The sequence below is a fragment of the Prionailurus bengalensis genome, chromosome C1 (assembly GCF_016509475.1).
Source record: "Prionailurus bengalensis isolate Pbe53 chromosome C1, Fcat_Pben_1.1_paternal_pri, whole genome shotgun sequence".
Taxonomy (NCBI): Eukaryota; Metazoa; Chordata; class Mammalia; order Carnivora; family Felidae; genus Prionailurus; species Prionailurus bengalensis.
The window spans coordinates 65,236,026-65,263,309 of NC_057345.1; the positions used below are offsets into that span (position 1 = coordinate 65,236,026).

General features: G+C 36.2%; 1 protein-coding gene across 5 annotated transcripts in view; it reads right to left on the reverse strand.

Annotated features, from left to right (window-relative positions):
* The window catches only part of ZZZ3 (zinc finger ZZ-type containing 3), a 108,087-nt gene that overhangs the window by 64,466 nt on the left and 16,337 nt on the right, over positions 1 to 27,284 (reverse strand). For 4 of the 5 annotated variants that reach the window (XM_043575308.1, XM_043575312.1, XM_043575313.1 and 1 more), the window contains exons 2-3: positions 2,824 to 2,958; positions 1,077 to 1,224 (exon numbers count right to left, since the gene is read on the reverse strand). The gene's annotated coding sequence lies outside the window, so the exon portion shown is untranslated. The remainder of the gene's footprint in view (positions 1 to 1,076; positions 1,225 to 2,823; positions 2,959 to 27,284) is intronic. The other variant, XM_043575310.1, reaches the window with a different exon arrangement.

Here is a 27,284-nt window from a genome sequence, read left to right on the forward strand (position 1 = left end):
CCCGAAATTTGAATCTACTTTTACCTCAAATCTAACTGTAGGATCCTGAAACAGTATCAGCAGTGTTTCAAATCATAAATGTCCAGCCCCTGTGATCACATCTGCAAACTGCATCAATATGAACTAAAAGGAATAATAAACATTAAATTAAAATGGTCCACCTAATGGAATACTACTCTATCACCCACTTATAAGAAATCTCAAAAAGGTATTCAAAAATAATGCATATAACCTTTTGCTCCACTATAAGTACCAAAATAGTATGCTATGGTGCATTTTGGGAATTGAGGGACTGGCAATCCTCCATTAACACCAATGTTCTAGCTGATATTTACTATCACAATATTAAGTTTTATTAATTGAACAATTTGTAGCAAATTGGTCATGATATCAAACCGAAGTGAAAGGCAAAAACAAGAACAATTGATCAGTGTTACCATAGGATTCTTCTGTCTAAAACATAAACACAAATTGTTTAGTAATGGTTCAGACTACCCTTGTCATACAATTCTTCTACGACAAATTTCTTCAGTTGAGCAATTATCACTATAAAGTTAAAAGTAGGAGAGTGAAACCTGGGGACCCACCTATGGATTTCAACTTAAAGTTCTTAATATTTGCCTTTTTGAAACTATGGATTCTATTATATACTACCTCGCATAAAGGGATCTCTTCTTTCTTCCCCATTAAGAGAGATGGATATAGATGACAGATAGATACATAGATAGAAAGCTGAATGAATACATACTTAAAAAGAAAACCGGTGAGAAACAGAAATCAAGCAATTTCATAAAGCCCCTTGAATCAAAAATACCTAGGAGTCAAAGACAGGTATAATACTCTAGAGTTCCAACATACTTAGGCACTTCGTTTATACCCCTAACGGGAAGAGTGGGAAAATATTTCATCCCTAACCCATTGCCTATAGCTCCACACTCCTATGAACTGCCAGCCAGACTATACAATTTGCCATGCAGACATACAGAAATATAACAAGTAACCATCCCCACCAAAAAGAAAAACAAAACAAAACAAAACTATAGTTGTCTTCACTACTGCAAAACTAAATAACTTACCTGAACAACCAAAGATCTATCATTGTGGAAATATTATCTTTTCCTTATATCCTGAAGGAGTTGGAGCTATGATCTAGAATAGAGCTTAAGCATCAGGGTTTCAGACTCTCAGCTTCAGCCATGGAGAATACTAGAACCTCCTAAATTCCTTTCGTTAAAATAAAATAATAAAAAAAAATTAAAGAAACAAATTAACTTATGCTAACAGATTTCCCCACCTATAATAAGAGGAAATAGTAGGTAACAGAGTATCTATTCAAAATAACATCTTTGATACTTCTTAGTAACTCCATAGTCTCAGAGATACTAAGGAACCGCAACAGAATTTTTAAAAACCAACAAAAACAAATCAAAAAGAGCTTGAAATATACCAAATCCTTATAACAACTCATTATTAGTTTGCATCAAAATGTGACTCCATTCTTTCCTAGAGTCTACAGCAATATTTTTTTGAGGTGACCCAAAGACTGCCTTTAACAAGATATAAATAAGAATATATAATCTATTACTCTTATTCTAGAGGCCTTCCCAAGCTTTGGCCTTCAAATATGAAAAACTAGGGATTGAACAACAAAAATAATGTAAGTTATGCACACCAAAGAATCAACTAAGTCTTCAAATATCCATACATGGTAACCTTGATGATTACTTAAGTGCCGTAAGACTCTATTACAAAGAGAAACTTTTATTATTTTTGGCTTATGGATTTTCAGTTAGGACAAAAACAGTAAGGATTTTCTTTTAGTAAGTACCCAGTTGGCCAGATATTTTAATTAATCTAATTATACTCCATTTCTTGGACAGGCTGGTTAATTAAGAATTTTACTTTATAATAATGTATTATGATATCCTTTTCAGAGAATCTTGCTAAATATTATTATGAGTGCCCATTTAGAAAAAAGGAAGAACACAAGAAAAAAGACTAGCAATGTTTATGACAGATTGTCCCTTTATTATAAACACGAAAGTAAATATTCTAAAAGTGACACTATTTTCAGTGAAGAATTACAATTTTAAAACCGATACAGTTAACAAACCTTGTAATCTAGAGTTACTGCCTACTAAATATAAAAAGATTACAGTTTTAATCAGCTAGGAGATCAGTACCAACATCTAATATCTACAGATGCAACCTCTCCCAAATGTACCCTGTAAATTCTTGAAAAACACAAGGTAGGAAAAATGTCTAAACAAAATCATTTAATACTGCATTAAGAAATATGCTAAATTAACAGGAGGGTGCACAGCGCAAACACAATCCTACAAAAAGTAACCCTTGACTTGAAAATTCACTCTTCTTACAACAAAGACTCCAACTGCCAACTCCTTTATATCCAAACCTGAACGCCTTTCACAAACATAGCAAAACATTACATTCTATAAGTATGTGGTGGGGATGGCAATCATCAGAGGCAGGATGCACAATTTGAGATGTGTCTGAGTATACATGGACACTCCCATTCTAGCACTCTATTCAAAGTTCTAGTCAGCCACCTTACTACCCATTGTGGACTGGGTGTGCACTATAGGAACCTCTTTTGTTATGATATTTACCAGGCAAGGATATCTGCAACTGTCATTTCACACAAGAACTGATACTTACAGCTGAGTTCTACCAGTATTAAGATACACAGGATTACCCAGACGTGTTTCTGAAAAGGCTGATACACTGAAAAAGAAATTTTGGTCAATGTCTTCTACTAACTAAAGCCCACTTGGCCTTAATTAAGATTACTTATTTTCTTACCTTTTTAAAAGTGTTTTTCGCCTAGTATTTGATTCCCAAGCGTCTGTATTTATTTGTCATCACTGTTAATGTCCATGTTACATTGAGACTTCAGGTATTAATTATTTATATGGATGTACTAGCACAACTTGGTATCTGTGAAGGGAAACCACAATATAGTCACTATGGATGTGTTACTGTTTACAGATTTGTGGACAAAAACGATATTTCCAAACACTTAGACAACACACTGCATTTTCTATCAATTTCACAAATAATTCCTCATATTAGCCTACAAAATATGTGTTATCTTCAATAGACTAAGATGAGTTGCTAACAATCATACAAATGCTTCTCAGAGTACGCACATAAAACATTTCAAAATCTAATTCTAAATTAAAATTCTTACAAATTTAAGAGCTCCTTAGATTTCTTTTCTGACTACTAATGAAGACATACCTCATTTCCCAGAAGCCTATAGTTTGCTCAGGGATTAATACAAAAGAATTTTTCATGTGTTTTATAATAGTATTAGGGAATAGGGGCACCTAGGTGGCTCAGTTGGTTAAGCATTCGACTTGGCTCGGGTCATGATCTCACGGTTTGTGGGTTAGAGCCCTTCATTGGGCTCTGTGCTGACAGCTTGAAGCCTGGAGCCTGCTTTGGATTCTGTGTCTCCCTCTCTCTCTGCACCCCGCCCCCCAGCCCCCACTGGCTCATGTGCATGCTCTCTCTCTCTCAAAAATACACAAACATTAAAAAAAATATTTTTAAAGAATGCAGTAAAAAAGATCATGACTTTCTCTTAAATGTGACTAAAACATTCCATATCCTCTAAAGTAATGATTTTGTCTTGTTTAGATTATCGCTCTATGAATAGTTTGTGAACAATATTTTGGAAGTAAATAGAAAATAAACGTGACAAAATAAGTGAAGAAATAAATCAAGATGAAACTATCCAAACATTCCCTAAAAGTAAGCTTCTTAAAAACATAAGACTTAGTTATAGATTACAACTCTGAGAAACACACCAATGTGTTTATAATCATGACAAAAAGCATTATATAAAACTTTAAATCATTTCAATCAGTTTATTAAAAGAAAAACATGAGCTACAAAAAACTCATTCATATATATCATAGAAATAAACCTATGAATATCATTCTTAAATGATTTACCATTGTGTGCCATTCCAAATTCTTATGTAATAAAAAGAAAGAGCACAGTCTACACAGACGGGCACCTGGGTGGCTCAGTCGGTTAAAAGTGTCCGACTTTGACTCAGGTCACCATCTCGTGGTCTGTGAATTCCAGCCCCTCATCAGGCTCTGTGCTGACAGCTCAGAGCCTGGAGCCTGCTTCGGATTCTGTGTCTCCCTCTCTCTCTGCCCCTCCCCAACTTGTGCTCTCTTTAGCTCTCAAAAATAAACATTAAAAAAAATTTTTTTTAAATCTATACACAAAATGCAGATAGCCTTATACCTGTTTTATGGATAAAATTGATCTGTCAACCTGCCAGATCTTATCAGTAAAAAGTTTCATTACAATGGAGTAGAAATTAATATGTTACATCAATTATGTTTTTTTTAATTTTTTTTTCACGTTTATTTATTTATTTATTTTAATTTTTTTTCAACGTTTATTTATTTTTGGGACAGAGAGAGACAGAGCATGAACGGGGGAGGGGCAGAGAGAGAGGGAGACACAGAATCAGAAACAGGCTCCAGGCTCCGAGCCATCAGCCCAGAGCCTGACGCGGGGCTCGAACTCACGGACCGCGAGATCGTGACCTGGCCGAAGTCGGATGCTTAACCGACTGCGCCACCCAGGCGCCCCATCAATTATGTTTCAATGAAAACAGAGAAAGAGTAAATAGTGATTAAGAAACTGATATCTATCAAGCACTTAAAAACAAGTTTATTCATTTGTTTACAAATGATAAACAATGTCATAAAAAAAAAATTAACACAGATCCAAGTATTCCCAAATTTAAAAGTTGCTATAAAGTCTTTTATAACAAGCAAATTAAATTAGCCAAAATTCTTATATTCCCTACATTGCATTCTCTCATTCACTATAGCATTTCCAATGGAGCAGATAAAGTAGTTTGATTTGTGACAAGATACAATTTTTTGTTTGAATTATTTAACTATAGTAACTTCCAGAAGTTTGAAAAACTTAGCTATTTTGTCTTTTAAAAGCATCCAAAATGGAAAACAAACCATTTAAATCCTATTCCTAAGGCCTTCTTATTTATTCCTGGCTACAGAGCTTTGCTTGTTTTCACATACTAATAAAATCAATTGACTATTCAAGAATTCCAAAAGCAAATCCAAAACCAATCTTGACTGAAAAGAATTACTTTTCCTAGTATTTGTAGTCTAACACTGGTACTACTGTGTTAAATAGATTACAGGATCTAAGATTCATGGCACATATGAAATCACTTCAAAAGACTACAGAAAAATCTCACTAGCAAATATTACCAGTTCTGATTAAACAAAGTTGTAAGCTACACAACTTACTACAAAACTGTGAACTCTGAGAGCTAAATGCAACCTAAATTATAAGACACTGAAAATATTTTTTAGTTTTATAAAACTTGGAAAAAATTCAAAACAAGTTATACTATGGACTCATATTAGTACAGTTGTTATAAATGAAAATATTAAATTCTTCAGTTGTTATAAATGAAAATATTAAATTGTGCACTATTCCAGGTCTTTAAATGATTTTAAAAGAAACAAACAAGGACATTCAAAGGATTAAGATAATGGTCTGGGACAGAAACACCTTTGCTAGACAATTTAGCTTATCACAGTCAGTTGCTATAGAGAGCTAATTTGAATATTTGGTGCAAAGTATAAACAAAGAAAAGCACACTTCTCTGGATCCCTAAGTTGTTCGGAACCACAGATTCAGTGTTTTTGGGTATCTTTAACAGAATTTAGAGATAAGCCTATTTCACAGTCAACAGAGAGGTAACAGAAGCATCAGGTTTGATAGAAGGAGACAGAAATATGATTCCTTATCATCAAATATAACTAACAACTATCGGACCATGAGTAAGCCACTTCACTCTTTTTTGCTTCATTTCCTCATCTATAAAACAGGAGTAGTGTACTTCTCAGGCTTACTGTGAAGTTCAGAAGAGATTACGTCTGTGAAGTGCTTTAGCTTATTGGTTTTCAAACACCTAAGGAATTTCTGGACCTTGATCTTGGGGTTGTGGGTTCAAGCCCCATCTGGGGTATAGATTACTTAAAAATAAAATCTTAAAAAGGGGGGAGGGTAGCGCCTAGGTAGGTAGTTCACTCGGTTAAGAATCCGACTCTTGATCTCAGCTCAGGTCATCATCTCACAGTTAGTTCATGAGTTCGAGACCTGTGTCAGGCTATGCACTGTCAATGTGGAGCCTGCTTGGAATTCTCTCTTCCCCCTCTCCTGCTCACACTCATGTGCATCCTCTCTCTCTCAAAATAAACATTAAAAAAATTAGAAGACATGCAAAGAAGGAAAATACCACTCATAATGCCAAAAATCAATCAACAGAAAATGATCCATACATGATAGATTTACCAGACAAGAACATTAAATCACTTATCATAAACGTAGTTCATACATTCAAAAAAGTAGATGAAGGAGTGCCTGGGCAGCTCAGTTGGTTGAGTGGTCAGTTGAACAGCCGACTCTTATTTTCTGCTCAGGTCATGATCTTGTGGTTTGTCAGATCAAGCCCCATGTCAGACTCCATGCTGACAGCATGGAGCCTGTTTGAGATTCTCTCTCTCCCCTTCCCTGGCTGGCACACATGTACACACTCTGTCTCTCAAAATAAATAAATACACTTTTTTTTAAATAAAAAAAAATAAAAATTTGATTATTCTAGTAATAAAAAATGCTGTTTGGGATTAACAGCAGATTAGACACTGCAAAGAAAATGTCAATGAACAGGAAGACCTAGCAACAGACACTATACAAAACAGGAACACAAGACTGAAAAAAAAGCATAAATAAGCTGTAGGATATCAAGCATCTCAGTATATGGATAAGTGGAGCACCCAAAAGAAGTAGGAAAGTATCTGAAAAAATAATGGCCCAAAACTTTACAAATCTCACGGAAATTATAAACCTAAAGATCAAAGAGGTTAAAGAGGTGAAATTTAATCTTTAAAGTATTGAAAAAAACTACCAACTAAGAATTCAACTGTCAGAGAAAATATCTTTCAAAAACTAAGATGAAGTAAAGATGATCTCACATTGTAAATGTTAAAAAGAATCCATCACCAACAGACATGCACTATAGGAAATGTTAAAGGAAGTTACAGAAGGAAAAAGGTAATAGGTGGCAGTCTGGATCTATCCAAAGGAATGAAAAGCACAAGAAATGGTAAATGAGACTAAATATAAAGATTTTTCCCCTTAGTTTTTAAATCTCTTTAAAAGAAAATTGACTGTTTCAACCAAAAATGATACCAATACATTGCGAGATTTATAACATAAATGGAAGTAAACTGTAGTAGCACAAGACCCAAAAGACTCTAATACTATATGTGAAGTGGTATAATACCACATGTCAAGATGCATGTGATAATTAAAGATGTATACCATAAAACTTAAAGCAACCATTTAAAAAAAAAAAAACAAACAAACTGGGCACCTGGGTGTCTCAGTCAAGCGTCCAACTCTTGATTTTCGCTTAGGCCATGATTTCACAGTTCATTGGATAGAGCCCCGTGTCAGGCACTGTGCCACAGCACAGAGACTACTTGGAATTCTCCCTCTCCCTCTTTCTGCCCCTTCCCTGCCTACACTCTCGGTCTCTCAAAATAAATAAACTTCAAAAAAAATAAATAAAAGAAAAACAAAATGAAACACATGTGATAGTTAATAGGCCAACAAAGGAAATAAAATAATTTTTTAAAAATCAAAATATGGCAGAACAAAAGGAAAAAGGGAATAAAGAACATGTAGAAGAAACAAAAAACAAATAGGAAGGAAGTAGCAGGTTTAAACTTACCTATATCAAGAGTCACTTTATAGTAACCCTTCAATTGTAAATAGTCTAAAAACAGTTTAAAAGTAAATTATTTGAAAAAAGTTATTTGGAAAGAATAATAAAATTTATAGGATTCAAAACACATAATTTGACTACAAAGGAATTAAATTAGAAATGAGTAATAAAAATATATCTCAAAACTCCCCAAATATCTCAAATAACCCATAAAAGTCAAAGAAAAAAAAAGTCAAAAGAGTAATTAGAGAATTATAGAACTGAAAATGAAAACAAAACTACAACATATTAAAATCTGTGAGGGGACGCCTGGGTGGCTCAGTTGGTTGAGCATCCGACTTCGGCTCAGGTCGTGATCTCACAGTTTGTGAGTTCAAGCCTGCGTCAGGCTCTGTGATGACAGCTCAGAGCCTGGAGCCTGCTTTGGATTCTGTATCTCCTGCTCTCTCTGCTCTTTCCCTACTCATGCTTGCTGTCTCTCTCCTTTAAAAATAAACAAACATTAAAAAAATAAAATAAAAAAATAGAATCTGTTAGATACAGCAAAAGCAGTACTTATAGGACAATTTACAGCAGTAAGCATACATTAGTAAAGACAAAAGGTCTCAACTCAATGACATCAAGCCTCTGCCTTAAGAAACTGGAAAAAGAAAATGTAATCATATAAAAACAAGAAATAATAAAGAAAAGGCAAAAATAAATAAATAAATAAATAAATAAATAAATAAATAAATAAATAATAACCAACATAAAAAAGGCAGAAAAATTTATACATTAAAAGGTGGTCCTTTGTTTTTTCTTTTTCAAGAAACGGAGTTTTTTTTTTTTAATTTTGTTTTGTTTTTTAAAGCAGGCTCTACACTCAACATGGAGCTTGAACTCACAACCCTGAAATCAAGAGTCACATGCTCTACCAACTGAGCCAGTCAGGAACCCCACCCCCCCACCAAAAGCTGGTTCTTTAAGAAAAATCAACAAATCTAATAAATCTCTAGCCACACTGACTAGGTAAAAATAAATACAAATCACCAATTTTTAGATAAGAAATTAGTAATATTACTATAGATTCTATACTTAAAAGATTTATTTTAACAAGGGTACCAAGACAGATCAATGGGTAAAGAATAATCATTCCAACAAATGGTGCTGAAACAACTGGATATCCACATGCAAAAGAAGTTAGACCTCTACTTTATGTGATATATAAAAATTAACTCGAAAAGAATCAAAGACCTATATGTAGAAGCTGAAATAACATTCTTAGAAGAAAACACAGGTATAAATCTTATGACCCTGGATAAAAGTTTTTTTACATTTGACAGTAAAAGCATAAAGCAACCCAGAACAAATACTGTATGATACTACCTATAAATGAGGTGCCTTGAGTAGTCAAATTCATAGAGAGAGAAAACAGAATGGCGGTTACCAGGGACTAGGAAAAGGGGGAAACTGGAGTTATTGTATAATGGGTACAGAGTTATAGTTTGCAAAATGAAAAAAGTTCTGGAGATTAATGGTGGTAATGGCTGGCCCAACAACACGAATATACTTAATGCCACTAAACTGTACACTCAAAAATGGTTAAGAGTGCCTCTGGTGACTCAGTCGGGCATCTGACTCTTGATTTTGGCTCAGGTCATGATCTCACAGTACATGAGGTTGAGCCCTGCATCAGGCTCTGCTCTGATAGTGAAAAGCCTGCTTGGGATTCTCACCTCTGCCCCTCCCCTGATCATGCTCTCTCAAAATAAATAAATAAACATTTTTTTTAATGATTAAAATGGTCGATTTTATGTTATGTATATTCTACAATTAAAAATTTAAAATCAAAAGTAAAAAAAAATACAGATAAGCTAGAATCATCAAAATCAAACCATTTTATGCTTCTAAGAACTCCATCAAGATCATGAAAAGACAACCCAAACGATGAGAAAAAAGTATTTGCAAATCACTGGTCTATAAAATTCTACCTTTACAACATAAAGAAAAGACAATCTAATTTAAAAATTGGCAATGGACTTGAACAGGTATTTCTGCAAAGAAGACAATAATGTTGGCAAGAATGTGGCATAACATAAAACTGGTAACGGGAATACAAAATGGTGCAGCTAGCTGCTTTGGAAAAGTTCGGCAGTTCCTCAGTAAGTTAAACATAGAATTACCCCACGACCCAGGAATTACACTCCTGGATACAAAGGCAAGAAAAAGGATACAGGTTTCAAACAAAAACTTGTTCCCAAATGTTCATAGCAGCATTATTCATAATAGGCAAAAAGTGGAAGTAACTGAAATGTCCATAAACTGCTGAATGATAAAAAAAAGTTTAGTCTACAATGGCATATTTTTCAGCCATAAAAAGGGGTGAGGTGCTGATACATGCTATAACATGGATAAATCGTAAAAACATTATTATGCTAAGCAAAAAAAGGCAGTCACAAAAGGTCTCATACTGTATGATTCCACGGATATAAAACATCTAGAACAGACAAATTCATAGAGACAAAAAGGAGATTAGTGACTCTGCAGAGACTGGAGGTGGGAGGAAATGGTTGAAAGTGATTGCTAATGGGTATAATGTTTCTTTTTATTTTTTTAATGTTTATTTATTTTAGAGAGAAAGACACAGAGTGTGAGTGGGGGAGGAGCAGAGAGAGAGAGAGGGAGACAGAGAGTCTGAAGCAGGCTCTAGGCTCTGAGCTGTCAGCACAGAGGCTTACGCAGGGCTCGAACTCAGGACCGGCAAGATCATGACTTTGGGTGAACGCTGATGCCTAACCGACTGAGCCACCCAGGTGCCTGTTTCTTTTTAGAGTGATAAAAGTATTCTGGGGGCGCCTGGGTGGCTCAGTTGGTTAAGTATCTGACTTCGGCTCAGGTCATGATCTCACAGTTCATGGGTTCAAGCCCATGTCAGGCTCTGTGCTGACATCTCAGAGCCTAGAGACTAGAGCCTGCTTTGAATTCTATGTCTCCCTCTCTCTCTACCCCTACCCCCACTTGTGCTCTCTCTCTCAAAAACAAATAAACATTAAAAATAAAAAAGTATTCTGCAATTAGATACTGGTAATGGTTGCACAACTTTGTAAGTATACTAAAAATCACTGAATTGTACACTTTAAAATAAGGGTGGATTTTATTATATCTCAATTTTTATGCCATATCAATTTTTAAAAGAGATTATAAATCACTTCATGTCAACAAAGTAAATAAATTAGATGAAATGGACAAATTCCTTGAAAGTTCAGAAACTTCCAAAGCTCACCCAAAGAGAAATGGATACATTAAATATATCTAAAGAAACTGTAGTTAAAAACTTACTAACAAGTAAAACACAAGGCCTTGGGGGCTTCACTGGTGAATTCTGACTATACTACATATTACCCATTTAAGGAAGAAATACCAATCTACTGAAACTCTTCAAGAAAACTGAACAAGAATACTTTCTCAACTCATTCTATGAGGCCAGCATCACTCTGATATCAAAGCCAGACACAAACACAAGAAAACAAAACTATAAACCCATACTCCTCACGAACACAGACGCAAACTTCTAAACAAATTTTTTTGATTCCAACAACACACAGGCATATCTCATAGTACTGCACTTGGCTTTACTGTGCCACACAGATACTACATTTTTACAAATTGAAGGTTTGTAGCAACTCTGACTCAAACAAATTTATTGGTGCCATTTTCCCAACAGCATTTGCTCATTCTCTGTCTCTGTGTCATATTTTGGTAATTCTCCCAGTATTTCCAACTTTTTTATTACATTCTATGTTAGAATGATGTGTAATAAGTGATTATCACTCACTGAAAGCTCAGGTAATGGGTAGCATTTTTTAACAAAGCATTTTTAAATTAAGGCATATACATTGTTTTTGTAGACATAATGCCATTACACAATATATTACAGTATAGTATAAATATAACTTTTATATACAATGGAAAACAAAAAATTCATTTGACTTGCTTTATTGAGATATTTACTTTATTGCAGTGTTCGCTGAGGTAGGCCTGTATGAAAGGATAATACATCACGATCAAATGATGTTTAGCTCCAAAACACAAGAGTGGTTTATATGTATATATGGTTGATTCAATACAGTTCACTCTATTAACAGACTAAAAAAAAAACCCGTAAGATCTCCAATGCAAATACAGAAAAAGGCATTTGACAACAATCCACCTCCACACCTATAGTGACAAAAAGAGGATGGATCAGTGTGGTTGCCCGGGTCAAGTAAGGGTGGGGGAGGAAAAACAAGAGGAAGAGATTACAAAAAGGCAAGAAGAAACTTTGAGGAGAGATGGCTATGTCCATTACCTTGACTGTGGTGATGGCTGCACAGTATATACATATATGAAAACATATCAAATTGCATATTTTAAATTATCATGCAGTAAATTACTCGTCAATATAGTTATTCCAAAATATACCTAAAAAATAAAAACACCTTTCCAGGAATACAGGTTAAAACCTTAACTTTTTTTTTTTTTTTTAAGTTTATTTATTTATTTTCAGAGAAAGAGACAGCAGGAGCGGGTGAGGAGTAGAGAAATGGGGAGGGGGGAGAGAGAGAAAGAGAGAGAGACAGAGAGAGAGAATTCCAAGCAGGCTCCGTGATGCCAGCACAGAGGCTCACAGATGCCACACGGGGCTCAATCCCATGAACCATGGGATTGTGTGACCTGAGCCAAAATCAAGAGTGGGATGCTTAACCATACAGTCCTGAAAAAGGAAAGAAAGGAAAAGAGAGATGGGGTGCCTGGGTGGCTCAGTTGGTTAAGCATCCAACTTCAGCTCAGGTCATATCGCACAGTTAGTTAGTTTGAGCCCCAGTACAGTCGGCTCTGTACTGACAGCTCAGAACCTGGAGCTTGGTTCAGTTTCTGTTTCTCCCTCTCTCTGCTCTGCCCCTGCTTGCACTCTATTTCTCTCAAAAATAAATAAACAGGGGCGCCTGGGTGGCGCAGTCGGTTAAGCGTCCGACTTCAGCCAGGTCACGATCTCGCGGTCCGTGAGTTCGAGCCCCGCGTCAGGCTCTGGGCTGATGGCTCAGAGCCTGGAGCCTGTTTCCAATTCTGTGTCTCCCTCTCTCTCTCTGCCCCTCCCCCGTTCATGCTCTGTCTCTCTCTGTCCCAAAAATAAATAAACATTGAAAAAAAAAATTTTAAATAAATAAATAAATAAATAAATAAATAAATAAACAAACATTAAAAAAATTTTTTTTAATATTTTAATTGAGGCTAGGCAAAAAAGTCAAAGTCTAAAGTAAGGAATTTATATGGATTATACCCACATACAACAAAAACAATAAAGTTAGAGGGATTAAAGTTTGAAAGACAGTGTTCCTGTGAACTACAAACACACAACAAATTATTTTTCATAAACACCTGTGTCTAACTCCACATAGCAGATAAATTCCCAGGTGTTGATAAAATTCATAAATGCTATATTATTTTCCCATTAATTTATAAGTTCAACTTCACAGATGACTTGTCAATAGAAAATCTTTTAGTCCCAAATACACAAATATTTACATGAAAACTGTCTTTTAAAAATGGATTTTAAGGGGCGCCTGGGCGGCTCAGTTGGTTAAGCATCCAACTAACTTCAGCTCAGGTCATGATCTCACAGTTTGTGAGTTTGAGCCCCGCGTCAGGTTCTGTGCTGACAGGTCAGAGCCTGGAGCCTGCTTCAGATTCTCTGTCTCCCTCTCTCTCTGCCCCTCCCCTGCTTGTGCTCTGTCTCTGTCTCTCAAAAATAAATAAAAGCGAAAAAAAAAATTTTTTTAATGGATTTTAAATAAACACATAGGGGTGCCTGGATGGCTTGGTAAGTTAAGCATCCAACTTTGGCTCAGGTCATGATCTCATAGTTCATGAGTGGGAGCCCCTCACTGGGCTCTGTCCGCACAGAGCCTGCTTCTAATCCTCTATCCCCCTCTCTGTGCCCCTCCACCACTTGCACTCTTCTCTCTCAAAAATAAACATTAAAAAATAAAGTTAAAAATAAACTAAAATGAAACGCTTTCTCTAAAAAGACTTTATATATATACACATATATATGTATATATATACATATATATGTGTACATATATATAGCAACAAGTGAGAGAGTTCATTTCAATGGTACCCATTTGATAACTGTGAAAGGAAATTATATAGGAGACACCTTGATTAAGAACAATTTAAAGGTCTCTTACTAGTTTTCCAAGTTCAAAAAATGGACTTCATTTTAAAAAAGGGGGGGGGAGAAAATCTCAATATAGTACTCCAGATTTCCTTTGAATATAATGACTATTTCTTACTTTCTCAGACTCAACATCAAGAAACTTCACCCAGAAATACTTAAGGCTAGGTACTTGTTCATTTCTGGATCTTATGACCTTTTTTCTCTCAGCTATAAAGTCATTACAGTTCTGCACTTCACCTTAAAGTAAGCTTCTTACAAATAATAAATTCAGAGTATTTTTCCCTTTCGAGAGGTGCAATCTAAAGTCACTCTGTAATAGCTAACACAGCCAGACTCAAGGAGTCTAGTGGTTTATAAACAAACCATTAACTGTTCTTAATTATATATCAACAAAGCATGTTTATTTTTGTAGCAGCAGTTCTGGCCTATTGAGCAAATTAAAGAAACCTAGGAAGACTGGGAAAGATTTGTGAAAACAGTGGATTATCCACAAAACTCAGTCTTCGAAAAACTCTGTAAACGTGAATCAAAGGTGATTTGTCTATATAGTGTTGATGCACCTACAGCATATACATGAAAGGCAACCTGGTATACTGAGGGAAAAAGACACAAGTTTTAGATTCCCATCCAACTAAACAACTTACTGGTTACCTTGAGTGATTAACCTATGATATTCAGTCCTCATATGTGAAATGGGAAAAAAGCATTCCAACCACACAGAACTGTCCTGAGAATTAAATAAAAGAATTTATATAAAGTACCCGCAACATATAGTGCATAACCAGTAAATGTATATAACTGTAATTGTTAACATTTATTATGTCCACTAGGCCAGGCACTATACTTTATTTGCATTACCTCATTTAAAACTCTCAAAAACCTATGGAAGCAAGTACTATTATTATTACCATTTTACAGATGAGAAAACTGAGGCTTAAAAGTTAAATACTTCACCCAACATTACGCAGCTAATCAAGTGGCAGAACAGTCTTAACCACTCTACTGATACCGTGTTTTACAATAACAAAAGAACTTTCTCATTATACCTTCACAATAACTTCAAAAGTAGGCTAGGAATCATCTTCATTTCCTATATGTGGCAACAAACTCAAGGAACACCTATGATCACACAATTAATGGAGTCAGAACTGGAACCTAGGTCTTATTGCTTAAACCAGGGTTCAATCCATGAGACTCTGTTAGCTCTCTGCACTATGATAAAACTAAAAAAGAACTTCTTCCAGGAGAAAATAAGATAGGTTATGTCTAGAAAACAAATGATACATGATCTTAAGCTAATACTTCCTCCAAATGGCAGTTAACAGTATGTTTTCTAGAAGTTAAGATTTACTTGAGAATATCCATAACAACTTTAGAATACTTCTACAAAATATGTGAGAACCCCGTGCTAATCAAAAGAAGATATCTTGACAGATCTATTATTGTTTTCTGTAGTAGGTTTCTTGCTTGATGAATCACATTATTTAACACAGAACTAGAGAAGAGTTTCATACTTCTCTGTAAGTCATTCAGTTTCTCCTACCAAGTCATTCCCTCTCTGTGTTGATAAAGAGAGAAAAGTGGGTGGCCTGGTGGCTCAGTCAGTTAAGCCTCTGACTTTGGCTCAGGTCATGATCTCACTGTTCATGAGTTTGAGCCCCGTGTTGGGCTCTGTGCAGACAGCTCAGACCCTGGAGCCTCCTCTGGATCTGTGCCTCCCCCTCTCTCTGCCCCTCCTCCACACTCTCTTTCTCTCAAAACTAAATAAAGATTAAAAAATATTTTTTTAAGAAGGAAAAGATATCCATCTATGGAGAGGTGCGAGGCCTAAACACTGGCAGTGCCTAAGGCTTGATACCGAAAGTACCCATCATTGTATTTATTTATCTCCTAGAATAGAAAACTTACGAAAAGCAAGCAATTAAACAGTTATTATTAAATATATAATACTGACACAACGTGGGCAAAGATTTTTTAAGATCAAAATTTTTTCTTCTGGAATTATCTTTACTTTGAATTTTAGTCATCACAATATTTTTAAATGCTTAAAAGGAACAAGTCTACCTTTATTTTAATAATATTGTAAAGTTTATTTAATTATTTTGAGAGAGAGAGAGAGAGAGAGAGAGAGAGCGAGCGAGCACGTGCCGGGGAAGGACAGAAAGAGGGAGACAGAGAATCCCAAGCAGGCTTCACACTCAGCACAGAGCTCTATGCAGGGCTTGATCTCAGGATCTGGAGATCACAACCTGAGGTGAGCCACCCAGGTGCCCCTCCTCATCTTTTTACCTTTAACTAACAGAGGTATGAGCAAATATGGCCATCTGACTTATGACAAAGGTGAAACTACAGCACAGTGGAGAAAGAAGTTATTTCAATAGATTATAATGGGTCAACTGGATATCCATATGGAATAACATGTTTTGACTACTATATCATGCCACACATAAAAATCAATTCACACAATGGATCTAAATGTGCAGAGCAAAAAACTTTACTTTAAATGTTTATTAGAGAGACAAAGTAAAAGAGAGAATCCCAAGCAGGCTCCGTGCTGTCAGTTCAGGGCTTGAGACAGGGCTGGGTCCCATAAACTGTGAGATCATGACCTGTTCCGAAATTAAGAGCCTGACGCTTAACTGACTGAGCTACCTGAGCACCTACCAAAATTTTACTTTTTAGCAAAAAAAATAAGAAAACATCCTTGATGATCTTGAAGTAGGCAAAAATCTTCTTAAACCATTCCCAAAAAATAGTATTTGAAAAAAATGTATCAATTGGATATTTTAATTCAGAACCTCTGTTCAGCAAAAGACACCATTAAGAGGGGCGCCTGGGTGGCTCAGTTGGTTAAGTGGCAGACTTTGGCTCAGGTCACGATCTCGGTTTGTGAGTTCAAGCCTCACATTGGGCTCTGTGCTGACAGCTCACAGCTTGGAGCCTGCTTCAGATTCTGTGTCTCCCTCTTTCTCTGCCCCTCCCCTGCTCATGCTCCCTCCCTCTCAAAACAAAAAATAAGTAAATAAATACACTATTAAGAGGATGTAAAGGTAACCCCCAGAGTGAGAAAAAATATTTGCAGCGCGTATTTTGATCAAAGAAAGGATTCGTGACCAAAATATATTTTTAAAATTCCTATACACCAATAGGAATTAGACAATCTAATATTTTTTAAATGGAGTATTGCCTTGACCAGGCATTTCACACACACAAAAGAGATTCAATTAGCCAATCAACATGAAATAACATTCTACTTTATTAGTCATCAAGGAAACAGAAATCAAAATCACAGTGATCAAGATTTTTAAAAAAAGACAAAACCAAGTATTGACAAGAATGTGGAACAACCAGAACTCTGATACGCTACTGTAAATTGATGCAACCACTTTGGAAAACCATTTGGCAACATCTACAGCTTAATAAATACACACTGTCTGACCCAACCATTTCAATCCTAGGTATATACCCAATAGAAATACATACACATGGGGGAACTTGGGTGGCTCAGGGTGTTAAGTGTCTCACTCCTGGTTTCAGCTCAGGTCATGATCTCATAGTTCGTGCGTGGAGCCTGCTTGGGATTCTCCCTTTCCATCTATGCCCCTCCCTCTCTCTCTCTCAAAATAAACTTTAAAAAAAGAAATACATATATGTGGAGAAAAATGCATGCATATGTACATCTGAAGACATGTACAAGAATGTTCATGGCAGCATTATTTGTGACCACCCAAATGCCCATCAACAATAGATATATAATTTGTATATACACAGCAATGAAATAAACAAACTGGAAGTTCATACAACAATATAAAGCTCATAAGCATACTGTTTCGCCAAAGAGACACATAGGAATGCATACTGTATGTTTCCATTTTTATGAGTTGCAGAACCGATAAAATAAATGTGAAAAATGTGTGATGATACACTTAATTGAAGCATGGCTGAGCCCACCTACATGTATACCTGTAGGTACACAACATACACAGTACATACACATACACACACAGTATATGACACAAGCATCACCAATCATAGTTCTTCCATGAGATCTGGTCTAGGGCTAATGAGAAGACAGCCAAACAGATAGGATTCTCTCTAGAGTAGAAAAATTTAAGGCTGAAACTCTCAGTGGCAAGCAAGAGAAGGAAAAAAGCCCTGAAAGGACATCATTTAAATACTCTGATTTAGTTTTGCCTGAAGCCAGATAAACAACCTGAACTTTCTAATTTCACAAGTCAAAAAAAATTCCCTTAGTTGACTGATGATTTAGAAGAAATGAGATGAGAAAGTATCTACATAGCATTCTGAGGTCCAAATTAGCCTGGTTATTCTTAGAACTGGAGAGCTTAGAAATAATTCTCAGACCACTTAGATTCTTAGACGGATTCATTTCAAGATAGCATTAATTGAGCATGTATTATGTACTATGCATTTACCATCATTAAGACATAATCTCAGCTCTACATGACTATTCACTTTTAACGGACATCTGCAATCTAAGTATGTATTACTAATTCAACAAGACCTATATGAAATGTCTGATGTAAAGATCCTTCTCTTATCTTTGGAGCACCTGGGTAGCTCAGTCTGTTGAGTGTCCTGAGGTCATGATCTCACCATTCATGGGTTCAAGTTCCACATCGGGCTCTGTGCTGACAGCTCGGAGCCTGGAACCTGCTTCACATTCTGTGTCTTCCTCTCTCTCTGCCCCTTCCCCACTCACACTCTATGTCTCTCTCAAAAATAAACATTAAGAAAAATTTTTTTAAAAAAGACCCCTCTATTATCTTCCACTTTAATAAATGTTCATTTTTACTGACTTGCAGTTTTCCCCATTAAAGCTATCTTTCACAGCTAGCTAACTATATAACATTTTGAAAATGCTCATAGGGGCACCTGGTTGGCTCAGTGAGTTAAGCGTCTGACTTCAGCTCAGGTCAGGATCTCATAGTTCATGGGCTCAAGCCCCCCCATCAGGCTCTGTGCTGATAGCTCAGAGCCTGGAGCCTGCTTCAGATACTGTGTCTCCCTCTTTCTCTGCCCCTCCCCCGCTAGCACTCTGTCTCTCAAAAGTGAAAAAAATGTTAAAAACTTTTAAATAAACACTGAAAAAGAAAAAAATGTTTATAATTATGATTCTTAAGTGCTTGCTTTAAAATATGAAAAACAAGTCTTACATTAATAATGTTAAATTCAATTTTTGCAATGCTGTGTTGAGTAGTTATAAATTTGTCAATTAGTTAAATTTTGGGAGAAAGTTAGGAATACTAGGCAATGAGAAAGAATGAAATCATGCCATTTGCAGCAATGTGGATGGAACTGGAAGGTATTATGCTAAATGAAATAAGTCAGTCAGAGAAGAGCAGATATATGTTTTCACTCATATGTGGATCTTGAGAAACTTAACAGAAGACCAAGGAGGAAGGGAAAGGGAAAAAGATATAGTTACAGAGAGGGAGGGAGGCAAACCACAAGAGACTCTTAAATACAGAGAACAAACTGAGGGTGGATGGGGGAGTGGAGGAGAAGGGAAAATGGGTGATGGGCATTGAGGGTACTTGTTAGGATGAGCACTGTGTGTTGTATGTAAGTCAATTTGACAAATTATATCCATGAAAAAATAATTAAATTAATTAAGGAAAAAAGTTAAATTCACTTTAATTTTATTCAGTGATTTTTATCTTTAAGGATATTCAGTTTACTGGCAGTTTCTTTAAAACCCAGTCACAGGTAATAATGATTAGGTAATGCTTTCTAAAAGCCAGGCTCCATCTGTCCTAAGAATTCTCAATAGTCTTAGTCAACAAAACAATCAAGAAAAACAAGACTACAAAAAGTGTGAAGAGAAAATAAAATAATCAAGATGAGACAAAGATTCACAAGGAATTAGAACACTTTACCATTCCTCTATCAGAACAGAGCCCTTCTAGAATCTTTTGATATCAATGTCAAGGGCTGAATATCAAATTGCAAGCAAGTTGAATCTTACCAGACCTATAGGAATTCCTCCAAGTTCTAGCATTTTTACCGTCATTCTCTCTGAGAGGACAAAAAATTTTCATCAGCATATTCATCCACCTCTATGAAGATGCTCCACCACCTTTAAGAATCTATAGAGGAGATTAGGGAGTTTCCAAGACAGTTTCAATATTTCAAAAACATAGAACTGGCATAACAGGGGCGCCTGGATGGCTCAGTTGGTTGAGCATCCAACTTTGCCTCAGGTCATGATCTCACGGTTCCTAAGTTCAGGCCCAGCGTCGGGCTCTGTGCTGACAGCTTGCTCAGAGGCTGGGAGCCTGCTTCAGATTCTGTATCTCCCTCTCTCTGTCTCTCTCTGCCTCTCAAAAATAAAGAAAAATTAAAATAATAATAATAATAAAAAAAAGAACTGGTATAACAAATCTCTTATTCAGTAGTTGATTCTTGTTATTCATAGTAGTTTGTTCTATAAAGTTGCCACAAATACTGAATTAGCCAATACTGAACCATTTTTCCTATAGGTTAAAGTTCCTGCAAGCCTCTGGTCACATTTTCATCAGCCAGTTGATATATAATCATCTTTAACATGTGTTTCTGTTTAAAGACAGCTTATGCGGGAGGCGCCTGGGTAGCTCAGTTGGTTAAACATCTGACTTCAGCTCAGGTCACGATCTTTGTGAGTCTGAGCCCTGCGTTGGGCTCTATGCGGACAGCTCAGAGCCTGAAACCAGCTTTGGATTCTGTGTTTCTCTCTCTCAAAAATAAATAAAAATTAAAAAAAAAAAAAAAAGCTTATTTGGGGTGCCTGGGTAGCTAAGTCGGGTAAGCATCCAACTCTTGATCTCAGCTCAGGTCTTGATCTCAAGAGTCTTGAGTTCAAGCCCCATACTGGGCTCCTTGCTGGGTGTGAAGCCTACTTAACTAACTAAATAAATAAATGCACCTTATTTAATATGTATTAACTCATTAACATTGAACTCACTGCCAACAGTAGCATACCTCATACTTGAATGAAGCTTATCTAACACATCACAACCTAGTGCACTTGGGAACACTAGACAGCACTTCGAGTACTACACTTAGGGGTCATTTTATTTTTATTTTTTAAAGTAAACTCTACATTCAACATGGGGCTCAAACTTACAATTCCAAGATTGAGTCACATGCTCTGAGTCAGCCAGGCACCCCTGGGGGACATGTTAAACAGCACATTCACATCCAAAAAAACAAACAAAAAAAAAACACCACACACAAATGTGAAAGAAGTGGCACTAAATAGACTGTGAAAAAAAGAGTTTACAGTATGAGAAGTGAAAGCAGACAGAGCATAACCCTGATCAACTTCAGGTGGGAACATGTCCCTTGGATGACTCTTTTCATCACTCTGCACAGGTCTGTGAGTGACTATAAAAGTTCCAGTAGTATTCATTTTGGGGCTATAAATAAATTTTAGGAAAAATAAGTATTTTAGCAAGTAGGTGAGTTCATAAATATGGAATCAACAAATAATGAGAATCAACCATATTTAAATTATCATTAGTTCTACCTATGTTTCTTGACTAGAAAGTTACATAGGTATGTTGGTTATCTCAATGCTGATCAGAAGTATTAACACAATTTGGGGTGCCTGCGTGGCTCAGTTGGTTAAGCATCTGACTTTTGATTTCAACTCAGGTCATGATCTCACGGTGAGTTCCAGCCCCACATCAGGCTCTGCTTGGGATTCTCTCTCTCTCTGCCCCACCCCCACCTCAAAATAAACTTAAAAAAAAAAAGGTATTAACAAAATTTATCAAACAAAACCTTTGATAATATAGATTACGAGGGAAAATAATAAATGAGATTTTTTTATAGGGTAAAAGTTGGGAAAATACATGTATGTAAAAAACACATAGAAGATAAATCATATCTTAGTTCTATTCATCTGCCTAGGAAAACTGAATGTGCTAAGATAGTGGCCTAAGCTAGTTAGATCATTGTTTAAAATACATGATAGTGCAAAACACTTAAGCATTCTCCCAAGCATAGAGTAACATGCAATTCAATTTACTATTCCATCTGTGTAGAATACATTCCTGGTGAGTTCTCACACTTCTTTCAGTCTTCTGCTCAGGTATCACCATATCAGGCTTCCCTAACCACCTATATATGATATTCCCTGCCTCCACACAACCACAATCTCTATCCCCGTTACTCTACTTTCAGGTTTTTCCAGAGCACTTATCACCATGTGACCTATATATTAGGTTGAACCATAAGAAACTGCCAGTTTTCTATGTCAAAAATAGCTAAATAACAGCAATTTCATAACGTTCAACCAAATATTTGCTTGTTTTGTCTCCCACAACTTGAATATAAGCTCCACTAGAAGGACTTCTCTTGTTTTCTTCACTTTTATACTCCAGAGCCTACTCTAAAACTTGAGGTCCAACCCATACTTACAAAATGAATATTTATACAATCATTATTAGAGACAGCCTTAATATCAAGTACAAATATAGCTTACCCATTTCAACAACCACTTAACATACTGGTGCATTCCCTTCCATTCTTACTTTTTTCTAAAGTTTATTGTTAGAGAGAGAGAGGTAGGGAGGGAGGGGGAGAGAGAGGGAGAGAGAGGGAGAGAGGGGGAGGGGGAGGGGGAGGGGGAGGGAGGATCGCAAGCGGGGCCCGATGTGGGGCTCTAACTCACAAACTGTGAGATCATGACCCGAGTCAAAATCAAGAGTGAGACACTCAACTGAATGAGCCACCCAGGAGCCCCTTCCATTCTTATTTCTATGTGCATTTTTTAAATCAAAATTCACACACACACACACACACACATTTACTTTTTTTAAGAGTTTTTTTGTTTGTTTGTTTTTGAGAGAGAGAGAGATGCACAAGTACAAGCAGGGGAGAAAGAGAAGGAGACACAGAATCCAAAACAGGCTCCAGGCTCCAAGCTGTCAGCACAGAGCCTGACACAGGGCTTGAACTCAAGAACCTCAAGATCATGACCTGAGGCACTTAACCGACTGAGCCACCCAGGCACCCCACATTACTTTGTATCCTGCTTTCTTCCCCTTCCCCACTCCACTTAACATGCCACATGGTTAAAGTCTTAAAACTGTTAATACCTATACAAAAACCTAAGTAATCCCTAATTTAACTATATCCATTCTCTTAGGACATTAGGCTATTTCTGATATTTTACTACTCATAAATAGCTCTGATGAACATCCTTGTAGATTGTATGTCTGCATCTCTAATTACTTCTTCACAACAACCTTATTAGGTCACAGGATACAAACTTTTTAAGGCCCTTGATGGGAGACAATCAGGTTGCTTTTAAGATAAAGCTGTATTTAACAAAACTTCTAAATTTATTTTTTATAAAGATTTCTGTATTCTTAAGTGTTTAGTTATTTATTTTCAGAGAGAGAGAGACAAAAAGAGAGAGTGCAAGGAGGGGAAGGGCAGAGAGAGAGAGGGAGAGAGGGAGAGAGGGAGAGAATGAACCCTAAGTAGGCTCCATGCTGCTACTATGGAGCCCAACTCTGGGTCTGACCCCACAGACCATGAGATCATGACATGAGCTGAAATTAAGTCAGATGCCCAACCAACTGAGCCACCGAGGCACCTCAAAACTTCTAAATTTTAAAGCGACTTTACAAAAAATGCATTAAAATATGCTTATGAACATAGTTTACATAGAAAAGAAGGCTTACAATATGCTTTACTGATTTGTTATCACTCTGTGGCTTTAAATGTTTTAATGTTACTAATGAAAGACAATTTTAGATTAAAAATTTTTAAGTTTATTTATTTCTTTTGAAAGACAACATGAGCAGGGTAGGGGCAGAGAGAAGGGGGAGACAATCTTAACCAGACTCCACACTGTCAGCTCAGAGCCCAATGTGGGGCTTGAACTCACAAACCGTGAGATCATGACCTGAGTTGAAGTCAAGAGTTGGACACTTAACCAACAGAGCCACCCAGGTGCCCCAAGACAATTTTAGATTTAGGCTATTTCATTTAATTCTATCTAATAAACCTAATCAACTACTTAAACTTTTTTTTTAAGTTTAATGTGGTATTTCTATTTTGAACAAGAAAAAATTCCTTTCCAAAGAAGTATGACTGAAGGTGTAAGGATGAGAAGGGTCTCAGATTTTTTTAATTTCTATACATCTTTAAAAAGAAAAAAAAAAATCAAACCTGAAGACACCATGTCATAAATATAGCCAAATCAATACAGGTTAAAAGAAACATTTGCTAGAAATTCTAACAAGGCATTTAGACATCCTGTTCAAGGCTATAGAATGGTTATAAATGCTGACTCTGAGATATTTCAGTTTACCTAAGGAAAATTTTTATATCCAAAAAACCAGAGTAATTTGACATTTGAGGTAGCAACAACCTTTATCAGAGAAATACACAGATGCCAAATTCCAAAACCTGATTATCAAAACTTCAGACTAAACATATCCCTCAGGAACCATTGCCAAAAATGCCATTTCATTCCACTGTTTTAAGTGCATGGCCAAACTTTCCACAGTAAGAAAACTCACAATGTAAAACATTTACCAAGGAACACAGGACATAAAAAGATGTCAAGTGTCATCAAATCCCCTATGAGAAGAGTTTTATGTTCTCCTGCCTTATCAGAGTCTATTTTCTGGTTTTAATATCAAACTTACCACTAAAGTCCTTTATCTTTTTATCTATTTTCTTTCTACAAGATCTCTTTTCCTAATCAGTATGTTCATCGGAAGATAAAAGCAACAAAATCTTATAGAAGATACCTAAATTGGATATTCTAAATTAAATCCTGCTTTATATCTAAGCCACTTTTGATGATTTTTTAATTTTTCACTAAAAAAAGTTTTACCTTTATCCAGAAGAAATAAATTAATGTAATTTCAGCATCAATTTCATCATACAGAGCTACGGAAACCTTTTTCTAATGTTTATTTTTGAGAGCGAGCAAGCATGAGCAGGGAAGGCGCAGAGAGAGACGGGGGGACAGAGGATCCAAAAGAGGCTCTGTGCTGATAGCAGCGAGCCCAATGTGGGGCTCGAACTCAGGAACCGTGAGATCATGACCTGAGCCAAAGTCGGATCCTCAACCAACTGAGCCACCCAGGTGCCTCTGGAAATTTCTACCAAGCAATGAAAAAGTCAGTACACATTCACATATTAATCACATAAACAAAAGATGATCTTTTCCCTGTAAGCAAAAGGACAAAAATTTTATGATTCTATAATTTTACAACAAAAATAATAAAAATATTTCGGTTTAAAATCTTTCAAAAACTAATACTTGATGTTATTTACATAAAGTTCAAAATCAATGAAAAGTATACTGTCAAAAGTCAGAATAAAGTCTACCCCTGGGATGGGAAGTAGAAAGTGACTAGAAGGTACTGCTAATGTTCTCTTTCTTGCTTTAGTTGCGGGTTACTTGGGGAATGTTCAACATTCTGAAAACTCACTAGGCTATGCGCTTAGTTATGATTATGTTTTACATTTGTACGTGTGTATGTGTTATGCTTAAATGAAAAGTTTTAAAAAGTTAATTACACTTGGGGCACCTGGGTGGCTCAGTGGGTTAAGCATCTGACTTTGGCTCTGGTCAATGAGTTCGAGCCCCACGTTGGGCTCTGCGCTGACAGCTCAGAGTCTGGAGCCTGCTTCAGATTCTGCGTCTCCCCCTCTCACTGCCCCTCCCATGCTCATGCTCTGTCTCTGTCTGTTAATAACAAACAAATGTTAAATTTTTTTTAAAGTTAATTACACTTGAAACTAACAGTAGTATAAACAAAAAGCCAGAAAACTAAATTTATAGTAGAGATATACCAACAGAGACCAATGCGGCCTGGTATTTCCTTTGTTTTTTCCTTTTCAAAGCAACAAACTATTGGATCCCTGAGATTACACAAAATCAAACTCCTAAAAGTCCCTATCAAATCCAACTAGTTCTTCCCCCAAAAGCAAAGGTTTTTCTTCTCAGTCCCTACACCATTTAAATCCCTCAGAATCTTTTAACCCAGTCATCAGTTCCCTCTTCACTTTGAAACTTCCATCTCTGTTTGATCCCCGTTTCTTTCTAGTTTTCCTCTAACCTCTGAAATCAATTTTCCAAGTCTCCTATCATTTTCTCAGGCATTGTGACTGCTCTCTGCACCCCCCAAAATGTGCATGTCCATTTCTTATCCTCTCTCCCCAGGTAAAACCATTATTATAATTCAGATTATTTTAACTATGAAGTTTTATATCTCTAGTCCCAAACTCCATCACAACCTTCAGTATGCCATAATCTGAGGTCTCAATCTCTAGACTCTACTTTTATTCAACAAATCTGTAGTCATTTTCTTCCAACCCCCAAAATATTAGCTCCTCCCTATGTCAACAATCTCAATGAAAAATATCTAATCACCCAAGGTAAAAAATTTTAAGACATCTTAGCTCTCCCTTTTCCCACCAATATACAATCAACGAACTACTTATTCTTCTTCTAAAATGTCTTGAAAAGAACAGTCTACTTCTCTTTCTGTCCTATTGTTATTGCTCCAGTTCAGGCCACTGTCATCCTTCTTGAACAACTGAAGGATTCAGCTGAACAACTGATTAGTCTGAGATTACAATCTATTCTTTATCTGCTCACAATATTATCCCTGTCTTAATACATCCAGCTGATTCTGATTTTTTGTCCTCCAAATAAAAAACAAATAAAAGACACAATGATTTTCTCCATCTTCAATGGAAAACCCTTCTTCCTCAAAGCCCAATTCAATGATCCATCAGAATTAACTTCTCCCTCTTTTGCTCCCATAAGGCTTAATTCTTCTAGCACAGATTTTATAATGTATAGTTGGGTGTGTCTATATTCCCTACTTGATTATAGGCTCCTTATACAAGCAGTGCAATTCTTTTTTTATTCTCTTAGTACAGTGCCTTAATATTGGTGAATTGAACAGAATTCTGCTCATAGAATTTTTCTATTTGAATTCCACGTTATACCTACCCTTGCCAGTGAGTTGTTCTGAAATTTTACAAACACAACTGCGTATTTTTCCAAAGCATTAATAAAAATATTAAAAAGGACAAGGAAAAAAATAGCCTTTTTAGATATATCTCTAAGTTTGACACTGATCCCTTTTGAACACTTTTTTAAAGTTTTTTTTTTTTTTTAAGTAATCTCCACACCCAATATGGGGCTCCAACACAGCCCCAAGATCAAGAGTCACACGCTCAACCAACTGAGCCAACCTGGCGCCCCCACTTTTTAACACTTTTTTT